This window comes from Triticum dicoccoides, chromosome 5B (genome assembly GCF_002162155.2).
Source record: "Triticum dicoccoides isolate Atlit2015 ecotype Zavitan chromosome 5B, WEW_v2.0, whole genome shotgun sequence".
NCBI lineage: Eukaryota > Viridiplantae > Streptophyta > Magnoliopsida > Poales > Poaceae > Triticum > Triticum dicoccoides.
In genome coordinates, this window is record NC_041389.1 from 186,115,262 (window position 1) to 186,124,090 (window position 8,829).

Below are 8,829 nucleotides of genomic sequence, written 5' to 3' on the forward strand. Positions count from 1 at the left end.
GATAACATTGAGTCTTCATCAGTGTCAACGATCACATCATCGGTATCACGTCTATCGAGAGGGGACAAATACCGGAACACAGAAGGGAACACAATCAATGCAATGCACAATATGATGCATGATCATGACATGGCAAAATGAATGTGTTTTGAGCTAATGCAACTAGCAACAGATTAAATGAAGTTGGTTTGAATTCAAGATTCAAATTCAAACTCCATATGTGATTATACAAATGCCATTTAATTGATTTGTGCTAAACAGCAGCTATAAGTTGTTCTAACATGCATGAAAGTGGTACAGATGGATTCCTTGAATTTTTCTGATAACTTTTCATGTATAATTTATCTCATTTGGAGTTACGGTTGAATTTCTATGAATTTTAGAAGTTTTAGGCATTTTCTGGAATTTCCTGAATAATATTAAATCCAGAAATGATTATGGCGTCAGCACCACGTCACGGTGACGTCAGCAGGGTCAACTGGGCGCCCCAGGTCAAACCTGACGTGTGGGGGCCACACGTCAGTGACACAGGAGCTAATCCCGGTCAAACCCAGCGCTAACTGAGGTTTGACCAGGGGTGGGGCCCTGCTGTCAGTGTTACTAGGTGTTGACTAAGTGCGTCATTAGCCCGAATTAATTTGCCACGTCACCCTCGCCGGAGTTACGCCGGCGGCGACCAAAACAACGGCGGAGCGTTCCGGAAAAACGCTACGGGGCTCCATTTTGAGCGCGGTTTGTTGCTACGGCTTGCTGGCGTTCTTGCGCATCTACTGGTAGCAGCGACAGCAGTTGGGATGGCCTGAGTCGACGGCGACGAGCACTTCCGCGGCGGCCGGAGTTCGGGCACCCGCGGGTTTGGCGTTTCGGTGCGCGGGAGGGGGAGCTGGTTGGTGTGTTGGGCTCCTGGGGGCTTTATGAGCACGGTGGAGCACTCCGTCGTGGGCATGCGCGGCTATGGCCACGGCTGCGCCATGCCCGGCGGCGAGAAGCTCTCGGCCGCGACGGCATCGGTGTTAGAGGAAGAAATCGGGCCAGGGAAGAGGGGGAAACAGCACAGGAGCTCACAGCGGGTGCAGCGGTGGCCTCGGCGAGCTCGGGGAGGCACCGGAGCGAGCGAAGCATCGAGGGGGATCTCCGGCGGCCGAGGTCGGAAACGGCGGCACTGGCAAGGCTTCAGGGCGTCCGGCATTGCGTAGCTCAGCGAGGAGGTCGAGGACGACGCAGCGGAGCTTATGGAACTGGCGGAGGGGCGAGGGAGGGCTGGTGGCTGCGGCTATAGCGAACGGCGGCGACGGCTGCGCTCGGGGATCACAGGGGAGAGAGGGAAAGAGAGAGCCAGAGGAGGGGGAGCGGTCCAGAGGGAGGGGATGAGGACGCGGGAGAGTGAGGAAGAGAGGCAGGGAGGTGCGTGGCGTCTCCGGGCGTCGAGGAGGAAGCAGGAGGTGGCCGAGGCCTCTCGGGCGCGCGCCACGCCTCGCCTCTGTCCTTCTGGCGAGGGAGGAAGACGACAGGGGAGGGGGTGGAGATGGGCTGGGCCGGCTGGGCCGGTTGGTGGCGCCAGGTAGGCTGCGGGTAAGTGGCCCAGGTAGGTTTCCTCTCTCTTTCTATTTATTTCTGTTCTGTTTTGTTTTTCTTATTTAGTTGCCACTGAATTCAAATTCAAACAATTTGAAAACAGTGCCAAAACTCCCCTGGATATTTTAAGTCACTTAATGGACTTTTTCACAAATACAAAAAATATCTCAGGTAATTTGGAAATATATTCATCATATATTATGAATATAATTCCAAATTCAAATAGAATATGATTTAAATTCAATGCTCAAAATATTCCTCAAAAATGCTCATTATTTTTGGTTTTGTGTAAAACCCTGGCCAAAATATAACCATCATTAGTTAAGGCCATTTTGGAATCATTGAATGCATTTTCCAGGGTTCTTTTGCCCTGCTTTTATTTAGGGTTTTGAGGCTTCCAACAATCCTCAACTCATGTTTCAGAAATTTAAATATGATGCTTGGATGAAGATGCAACTATTTACAAACAATATTCTAGGGCTGTGACAACTCACCCCCACTAAACAAAAATCTCGTCCCGAGATTCAAGCGTAGGGTAGGGTGAAGGGGGAACGCAAACTAGCACAATCTTCACGATCCAGGTTGCACCTCAATTGAACGTTGATTCAATCACCATCATTGTCTTGAAGTCTTGCTCTGCGAAATCCTGTCAACATGACATGGAGGGAAGAAGGAGACTGTAGAAGGGTCGATCTTCTCGAAGATCGAACAACTCACGGAATGAGACATAGGACCATCTCTCGGGTTGAGACACGAGATACACATCAAGAGGGGTGGAAAGAAACGGATGACGAAGGTTCACTAGGTAGACAACAATTTCACGCTTAAGAAGGTGGTAATCGATTGTCAACGTAGCGAGGAGTTGAGTTGCCATGATACCATAATGATGCACCTCAAGGAGGGTGACTCGAAGATATATCCCCTTAAGTGGCAAAAAGAATTACCTTTGATTCAGGAATCATTGGAACTCTTTAAACCAGCCTAGGGCAATTCTCGAGCGATCGTTTGGAGGGGGGGTCGGTAGAATGGCATACTCAAACTTGGATGATGTGGATTACCTTGTTGAAGACAACGCAATGGATGAATTTGCTTATCACCGGAAATGGAAGAGACCCATGGTAGAATGGCACAATGGCGGTGCAAGCTGGGAACAGAATGCAAATGCTAGGAATGATTCTGGTAACTGGGGAAGAACCCAACATTAGAGAGTGAATTCACTGTTTGAATAGGTCATAGCATTGCCGAGGAAACTAAGAGTAATCCCAGTTAGAGCCGATGATAACACGTAACGCTTGTGCGTGCTCTCAAGAACTTGAGCATTTCCACAATCATCAACGTTTTATCAACATCCGTGTCAAGGGTGCCGACAGCACAACATACTACCATGATGAATAGCGATGGACGATGCACATGCAAAGGAGGATAACACTTTCTCAGATTTCACCTTAGCGAGGCCAAGGGAACGAAATCTGGATGATCGACCGAGAGACATTTAGCACTCCGCTTCTAATGTTCTCCTTGATGTGCTAGTGTAACCCATTCATAGATATGGTTTGATATCTAGAACATCAAGTAAAAAGGTCGGACTTCGGAACACAGAAATCCATAGGGGCAACTAGGGAGTAAATCCTACGAAATCCCTATGGGGAGGTGGCCAACTTCATCAATCAAGATATTATAATAACAGGTCTTCCGGCTGGGTGTGTTGGCCACGACATCCACTTTACCGGTTATCGCGCGACCAATATTATAATTCTTGGGAAATATTCCAACCATCATATCTGCCTGAGATTCAGATCTGGTTGGTGTCAGGATATTCCAGACTCATCGAGTCTAGGAAGAAAAACGGAAATTTGCAACACAAATCGACGAGATGACGTTGCGAGATTCTCGGGGAATGAACTACGATAGTAAGCTCCAAAACATGAGCTGGTTCTGCTACAAACATGTGAACACGCTGTCCCAGACAAGCATGACCACATAGTAGTCTTATAATAAAACACTACCGAGTTCAGAAGGGGGAACCATCAACGAGGGTATCAAAGTCCTTACATAAGTCCGGATTAGCTCTTATGAAGGAACTCCTTCTCCTTGAACAAATCAATCAGTGGCTTGGTGTGCTAGGGATACATATAGATTGAAGGTTGCAAGTCTTCAAACCACAGCATTCTTCGCACGTGTGCATGACTGATTTGGAATGATTCCAAAGAAAGCAACATTGACTTTCTCGAATCCACGGCGGCAACTTGCATCAGATGCACATGAGTTAAAGGAAGTCACTACCTTCATCCAAACATATGCTTCATGAGCTAGCATGAACAAATGCTTTCAAAAATTTCCAACACTAGCTTAATGTTCAACAAAATCATGGAGGAGATAAGGATGTTGTCAATGGGCTCAACAACAATTCATCCGGGTTTCCTTTTAAAAGGAATTCCATAGTTAAGTGAACACGGTGATAGCATTGGTCAGACCAAAGATGTAATGGTGTATGCTCGAGGGATCAACCACGAATAAGACAACATTACGAGCATCGTTGGTACTGATTTGATTTGACGATAGCCCATACTCAAATCAAAGGATTGATAAGACAATAGGTTCAGCAACTGATCACAGGGACCAATCGATGAAGATATCATCTTCTTCAACACACACTACACAAGAATATCCCTTTGGAACGAACTAAGTCAGGCAAGCTTTTACCTTCCAACTCTCCAGGTTGTTGTCTAGCTTAACCAACTAGCTCAGGGGTATCCAACACGGATTCTTGGAGAAAGGGTGGTTTACAGGATAAACCAACTTGATCACGAGCTCAACATAACAGTCAGGTGACAACCCGGTAACACTTCCAAGAAGATATTTGGAAAGTCATGAACCACCGGTATGTTACTAAGCTCGAGAACAATCTTGCTTTTGAGGGCAAGACGACATGATCAAATGGGTGAGGACTTGAAATAATTCCTAACTCATTGGTCGAGGAGTGCACCAGAAATAGGGACTAGGTAGCACAATCAATCTTAGGGTGACGATTCAATAATCAACACGCTAAGAATGAGGTTATCGTCCATTTAACTACCCAGCAATGAGGTTGCTAGGAGTACTGGTTTCACACATCACAATTCATTTGTCGGTATTCCGGTTGCATCAACACGAAGACTGAGGAATGACTAATGATGGCAAGAAGTATCACTGTACCAAGAGTTCATAGGATGGTGTGCAATTCCTATAACAATCCCGATATAAAGATGGTAATACTCCAAGGTAGAGCAGAACAAAAGCTGGATTAGCAATTTGATCTGCGGAGCACAACTTCTTTGACCCAATCCTAGATATGGATGAGGTACTGGAGTTTGTTTCTCCAAGTCATTCAGGACAGAATGGCTTGACGGACCACAAGGGTAATAGGCATCGATAAACGAATGCATGCATACCCTTGGACTATCAATTGATAGACGAAGGTCAGTAGACAACTAAAGAGGGACAACTCAAAGGAACATATAATTTTCTGAGTTGTGGATGCATAGATTAGTATGTCGAGCGAGATCAACATTTCTTCCGGATAACCCATGCAGAAAAGTAGAACTGGCAGAGCCATAACATATAATGGAGAACTCATCAAGAGCACTCTGGTTGTGATCGTTCAGTTCAACGAGGAACTTCTGCCATAAGTAGTTCATGGTATTTGGAAGAAGGATGTACCACGAACCTCGAGAACTATCGCAAAGGTTACTAATATCCTAAAGGAACTAGCAAACCCTATCAACATGAAGTAAGTAGAGTGAATCTCGGGTTCAAAACCCAAGGAGTAGAATACCTACTACTAAGTAGCATCACGGGATGCTTTCGAGAATGATGGCCAGAATCATCACACTGGAAACACAAATCATGGCTAAATTACTAGATGATCCCCTAAGACACCTAGGGTCATAATAATATCTCCAACATATATGTCAAGGTAACGAAGTACCTCAACTCACTGATTAGTGTGGTTAATCTGGCCCATGGGAACATTGAAACGGGAAGAAAGGATTTGCAATTGCATCAGACTACTTAGAAACCTGGGATGACTCGGACAGCATAACGGCTGTAAATGCTCAGAAAAGATTTGAGACATTCATATAAATGGTGGCATAACCACTCAGAAGCACAATATCAAGGTCTCGAGATCAACAGTTAACATACAGAAGATAGTAGGAACTGAACTGAGGCTTGAATCAACAATCTTATAAGTCTACGGATTAGTAACACGTGATCCTAATAGAAAGAAGAGATAGCCTAGTTCTTAATCCCCGTAGAAGAGAAGATGATGACTCAGATCAGAAAGCCATGAGGTATAAGGAGTAAAAAGAGCCTTACGTTCCATCCCACAATCAATTCCCTTACATAACTAAAGAATATCTAGACTCAACTTCGACCAGTTTGGCTTGGTAATCCTACAGGCAGTCAAGCTCTGATACCAACGCTGTCAGGACCCCGACTCAATGCCACATCGATCTAGCATGTAACACCTCATATCACTTTGCGGCCTCACGCACGGTATTCCCACGGGTGTCGCATTACCTTTGCCCGGGACCGTTTGCGCCTTTTGGCACACGTATATGACAGTGTCGCTAGCATCCATATGATAAGGAGCCCGGGCTGACATGTCTAGTCGTAAACCCAAAGTGGCACAAACTTACAGGGACAGGCATCCATGACCCAACATCGAACGTGTCGGTCATCAGCGAGTGAATCCAGGCTGTAGCACTGGGCTAGCAGGACTCCGGTGAACCGGGCTGTAGCGGGCTAACAGGACTCCGGTATTCATCGCGTGACATTTCCCCGAAGGGACAGACACAGGAACGAAGAAGGACACATGCCGGCTAGCCTAAGTGTTCCGGAGCAGTAGCAAGCTACCATGGCTCGGTGGAAACACTAGGAGACATTTCCCGATAAGAGAGGCTACTAAAGATAAACAACTAGATAGTCAGATCCCACACATACCAAGCATTTCAATAACATACACACAATATGCTCGATATGTGCAAACACAACATGGCATCACAACATGACTCTACGACTCAAGTAATTTATTCAATAGGCTCCGAGGAGCGAGATATTACAAACAGGGGTCTCATGACCCAACATTCAGAGCATACAAATCAAAGCACAAGCGGAAGCTATCATGTCTGGGTACAGACATCTATAAATGAAAAAGGCTGAAAAGCCTGACTATCTATCAGATCCTGCCGAGGGCACAAGATCGTAGCTGAGGTAACAAGCTAAACGTCGAAGTCCACGTGGAACTACTAGTGAGACTGAAGTCTCTCTGCAAAAACATAAAATAGGCAAACGTGAGTACAAATGTACCCAACAAGACTTACATCAGAACTAACTACATATGCATCATTTTCAACAAGGGGATGGTGGGGTTTAACTGCAGCAAGCCAGCTTTGACTCGGTGGCTATCCTAAACTACGACTGCAAGCGACTCTTTTGAGGTGGCGCACAAGAGTCCACATATTCACCATATCAATACACCACTATGGATCCGCTCCCGTCTCCCTACGAGAACGCCATCCATAGCACTCACACTTATCTTGCGTATTTTAAAGTATCCACTTTCACTTGTCTATGAACTGATATAAGCAACCCAGAAGTCCTTTTCCGTGGACACGGCTATTCGAATAGATGATGTTAACCCTGCAGGGGTGTACTTCTTCACACACGCTCTCACCACTTGCCGCCGTTTACACGACATGTACTCGGCAACCTTCAAGCGGAAGCCCAACGTGGGTGTCGGCCACGGCCTGCCTAAACACTCGAGTCTCTAGTCCAGGTTTATCGCCTATTCGGGTTCCATCCATGAGGAGATCCGGCTGGAGTTTCGCTCACAGCCCCAAACGATGTGAACAGGGTTCCGTGACACCAAACGGGCGCCCGGTTTACCCGGCCACGTGCCTACCGCATCACAGCCCACCCCTACGGTCAGCGCTGCGCACGGCCTCCAGCATACTACAAACACCAGAAACTACTTGCAACTCCTGGACAGAGGACAAGGGTGATCAAGAAGCCGAGAGGGTCCATTGGTTTCGGGCCCAATGCGTGGTAGTAGCTGAATCATGGATCACAAACACAGAACTCAGTTCCTGAGGACGGCTGCAATGAGACAACCCACCATGTACTCCTACATGGCCTCTCACCGCTACCTTTACCAAATCGTGTTCACACACTTAGCTCACACACAGTAGGACATGTTCACACACCTCTGATTCATCCCCGATGAATCAGACCTGACTCAACTCTAAGCAGTAGCAGGCATGACAAACAAACATGAATGAGTAGGCACAACAGGGCTCAAACAACTCCTACTCATGCTAGTGGGTTTCATCTATTTACTGTGGCAATGACAGGTCATGTAAAGGATAAAGGGGTTCAGCTACCGCAGCAAGTAACAGATGAATCGATGTTGTCCTAATGCAGTAAAAGGGAGCAGGAGCGAGAGAGTAGGATTGTATCGGAATGAACAAGGGGGGTTTTGCTTGCCTGGCACTTCTGAAGATAACATTGAGTCTTCATCAGTGTCAACGATCACATCATCGGTATCACGTCTATCGAGAGGGGACAAATACCGGCAACACAGAAGGGAACACAATCAATGCAATGCACAATATGATGCATGATCATGACATGGCAAAATGAATGTGTTTTGAGCTAATGCAACCAGCAACAGATTAAATGATGTTGGTTTGAATTCAAGATTCAAATTCAAACTCCATATGTGATTATACAAATGCCATTTAATTGATTTATGCTAAACAGCAGCTATAAGTTGTTCTAACATGCATGAAAGTGGTACAGATGGATTCCTTGAATTTTTCTGATAACTTTTCATATATAATTTATCTCATTTGGAGTTACGGTTGAATTTCTATGAATTTTAGAAGTTTTAGGCATTTTCTGGAATTTCCTGAATAATATTAAATCCAGAAATGATTATGGCGTCAGCACCACGTCACGGTGACGTCAGCAGGGTCAACTGGGCGCCCCAGGTCAAACCTGACGTGTGGGGGCCACACGTCAGTGACACATGAGCTAATCCCGGTCAAACCCAGCGCTAACTGAGGTTTGACCAGGGGTGGGGCCCTGCTGTCAGTGTCACTAGGTGTTGACTAAGTGCGTCATTAGCCCGAATTAATCTGCCACGTCACCCTCGCCGGAGTTACGCCGGCGGCGACCAAAACGACGGCTGAGCGTTTCGGAAAAACGCTACGG